Raw genomic sequence first — 3870 nt, 5'->3', positions numbered from 1 at the left:
TTTGCCTCCCTGTTTTCATCTTTTTTTCTTTTTTTTAAAGATTTTATTTATTTATTTGACAGAGAGAGACACAGCGAGAGAGGGAACACAAGCAGGGGGAGTGGGAGAGGGAGAAGCAGGCCTCTCGCAGAGCAGGGAGCCCGATGTGGGGCTCCATCCCAGGACCCTGAGATCATGACCTGAGCTGAAGGCAGACGCTTAACCGACTGAGCCACCCAGGCGCCCCTCACTGTTTTCATCTTATTTTATTTTTCCTTCCCTTTCTTATATTCATCTGTTTTGTTTCTTAAATTCCACATGTGAGTGGAATTCCACATATGGTATTTGTTTTTATCTAACTTATTTTGCTTAGCGTAACACCCTCTAGTTCCATCCACATCGTCGTAAATGGCAAGATTTCATTCTTTTTGATGGCAGAGAACTATTCCATTGTATATATACACCATATCTTCTTTATCCATTCATCTGTCTATGGACATCTGGGCTCTTTCCATATTTTGGCTATTGTGGACATTGCTGCTATGAACATTGGGGTGCATGCACCCCTTCAAATCACCATGTTTGGATCCTTTGGATAAATACCTAGTAGTGAAATTGCTGGGTCATAAGGTAGCTCTATTTTTAACTTTTTGAGGAACCTCCATACTGTTTTCCAGAGTGACTGCACCAGCTTGCATTCCCACAAACAGTGTAAGAGGGATCCCCTTTATCCACATCCTCGCCAACATTTGTTGTTTCCTGAGTTGTTAATTTTAGCCATTCTGACTTGTGTAAGGTGGTATCTCATTATGGTTTTGATTTGTTTTTCCCTGATGCCGAGTGATGTTGAGCATTTTTTCATGTGTCTATTAGCCATTTGTATGTCTTCTTTGGAGAAATGTCTGTTCATGTCCCATATTTCTTTTTGAAACCAACAACAATAACAACAAAAATGTATATATTTTCCTCTTTCACACAAAAAATGAATACTTTCCTTCATGTTTTTCTTTCACAAAAAAATACTTTATGTGCTAAATATACCATTTTTATTATTATTGACTTTTTCTTTAATAAAGATCTTAGAAATCATTCCATATACATTCATTTGAAGTCTTCATTTCTTTAAGGTTATGTAAAACCACACTGGGTAGATGTACCATAGTTTATTTAACCAGTCTTCTTTTGATGGACATTTGGATTGTTTCCAATCTCCTGCTGTTACAGATAGTCTCATAATGAGTAAATGAGTGTAGAAGCCATACATGTATTTGTTGAACTGTATCTTCAGGGTAGATTCCTAGGAGGCCTGACCTTTCTTTAAGTGTTTAGTGTGTCAAAATCAAAGCAAAAAGGGCGCCTGGGTGGCTCAGTTGGTTAACTGAGCCGGCTCAGGTCATGATCCTGGAGTCCCGGGATCGAGTCCCGCATCAGGCTCCCTGCTCGGCAGGGAGTCTGCTTCTCCCTCTGACCCTCCCCTGTCTCATGTGCTCTTTCTCTCATTCTCTCTCTCTCAAATAAATAAATAAAATCTTAAAAAAAAAATCAAAGCAAAAAGTCATATGGGATATAAGGATGTGGGTTTTGGATAATTATCAGGGAACACAGTAACTGAACAAAGAATTTTTAATCTTAAAACCAGCACAAGAACACACACTATCCTGCACAATCATTTGTAGACTTTATAGTTTGTACTTAAGATTATCTTAGGTGTAGAACTACATGTAGGAATTATGGTCCAGTGGTATTTCAAATCATGTTCTCTTTTTTGGCTCATGTCCTCTCCCGATGTTTGGGTCTTTGCTATTCTGTGTTCATAAATTCTGACCACATCATTTATTATTTTTTTAAAAGTTTTACTCATAGTGCTAATACTTCAGGCAAACATAGTTCCACTGAACAAAGATGAATTTTCACTAACTTGGACAACTCCTTTATTGTCCAGGGTCATTGCTCTGGCATTTAATCATGTACTCATGTTAACTCCTTGACCTCTTGGTAATTAAAGCCCCTCTGCTTAGAAATGAGTTGATAGTTTATAATCCCTTTATTCATGGATATCAATAATATTCATTATCTTAACTGAGACCAAGTTTAGAAACCATTGAACTATCACACAACTCTTGCATTCTGAAATAAACTTTAACTCTATGCCATATCCCTGATTCAATTTCTAAATCATATAATTCTTCTATTTTTTTTTTTTATATCTGCCACTTCTCTTCTCTCTGTGAACATTCGGTTTAGGGAAGAGCGTGATTGATTCGTCCATGGGGAACCAGTGAGTTGCTGTCCCCTCTGTGCTTCCATAGTGTTTTGTACTTACGACTCATTTCTCTTCTATAGCACTTAGACATGTGGACACAAAATGATGGCAAATACAATGTGAGATTTCCCCATTAGGCTGTGAGCTCTTTGGGGGTGCTTTGAGACTGAGGTCTGCATATTTATGCTGTCACAGTATGGGGGCACAAATGAATGACTGGTAATACCTTACACTTATTCCTCCTGTGGCATTCATACTCATCCACTGAGGTGATCTGTAACATTTCAGGACCCCTCCAACAGAGAAGGGGACACGCAGCTAGAATTCAATCTGGATATCTACGAGGAAATTGATGTGGGGGAAAAGCAAACTGTCATCTTGATAAATATGTGCCAAAGAAAGCATTCTAATCCAAATCATTAAGGGAATACTATAGAACCACAGGAAATGCAAAATGTAAGCTAGCCATCTCCATCCTATTTTTTATTCCTTTATATTCCTTTTGTTCCTTGTCTAGCTTACAGATGACCACAAATGAATCTTTGCCCAAGTCTTCCCAAATGTCCCCAGTTATTCTAGCTTTCCAGGGTCATCTTTTCCTTTACTATTTAAATAAAGTGATGTGGCCAGTAAGAAATTCATAGGCTCCTGCAAGAACTAAGGTACTAAATTAAGCATATGTCTTTTGAGAAGTTTTCTGGGTTGTCTTTCCTTTTGTAGTGATTCAGAGATGGTGTGTCCATTACAGGATCTGGGTGTCCTACATCTGGTTTAGAGACACAGAGCTGGCCGTGGTGAGGCCCATCCCTCCCCCCAGAGAGTGCCCAGAGCCCACCCTTAAGGGAGGTTCTAGGTAGTCCTGGGACATATAGATAAATACTGAGGTTCCCTGCAACCTAGGGTGTGAATTTCACCAAGAGAGGAATAGTAGAGGAAATAAGAAAGTGACTGGCCTGACTTCGGTGGGAGCCTTAGGATTGCCATTTGGGATGAGCTTTGGAATCTGGAATCTGTTGATCTGGGAGAGGCAGCAAAAAGAAGGAAAGGGAGGTGCAGAGTAGGACATGCCTACGAGGTCTATTTCTCTGGCCTTTTCCTTTCCTCAAATGCTAAGAGGTTCAGAGAAGCAAACTGGCCAATTATGAGGGAAATGAATATGTTAAAAAGGTAATAGGAATCCAAGGTAGAGAATACTGAAGGAGACAGCTGATTTCCAGTGGCTAGAGAGGTCTAGAAATGCTATCCAAGCAGAATGTGGGACTTGAGCTAGGTCTTGTGGATAGCACAAACTTAGAGAAGCAGAGGGCTGGCCTGAGCTATAGTTGGAAGATGGGAGGCATGCAGCATGCTCATGGAGTATGGAGAAGGTCTGGCTGAGCTGGGGGAGGGCTTGGGTAGGCAACACGTGGAGGATGAATTTTGAGAGGTGAGTTGAGGCTGGCTGGCAGAGTGCTTGACTGTCCAGCTAAGAACTTTACGTTTTACTCTAAAGGCAGGGGCAGATTCAGGTTTTGTGGTTTTCAAAGCTCATGAAATTTGGAGGTCTCACTCTAAGAAAAAGAATACACAGGAAACTCAGGCTTTGTTAACTTCACTATAACCCTTGAGTGTTTTTGAGTGGTGGGTGT

The sequence above is a fragment of the Leptonychotes weddellii genome, chromosome 2 (assembly GCF_054177405.1).
Source record: "Leptonychotes weddellii isolate Sample4059 chromosome 2, ASM5417740v2, whole genome shotgun sequence".
In the NCBI taxonomy this organism is placed as follows: domain Eukaryota; kingdom Metazoa; phylum Chordata; class Mammalia; order Carnivora; family Phocidae; genus Leptonychotes; species Leptonychotes weddellii.
This window is presented reverse-complemented; position numbering follows the sequence as displayed.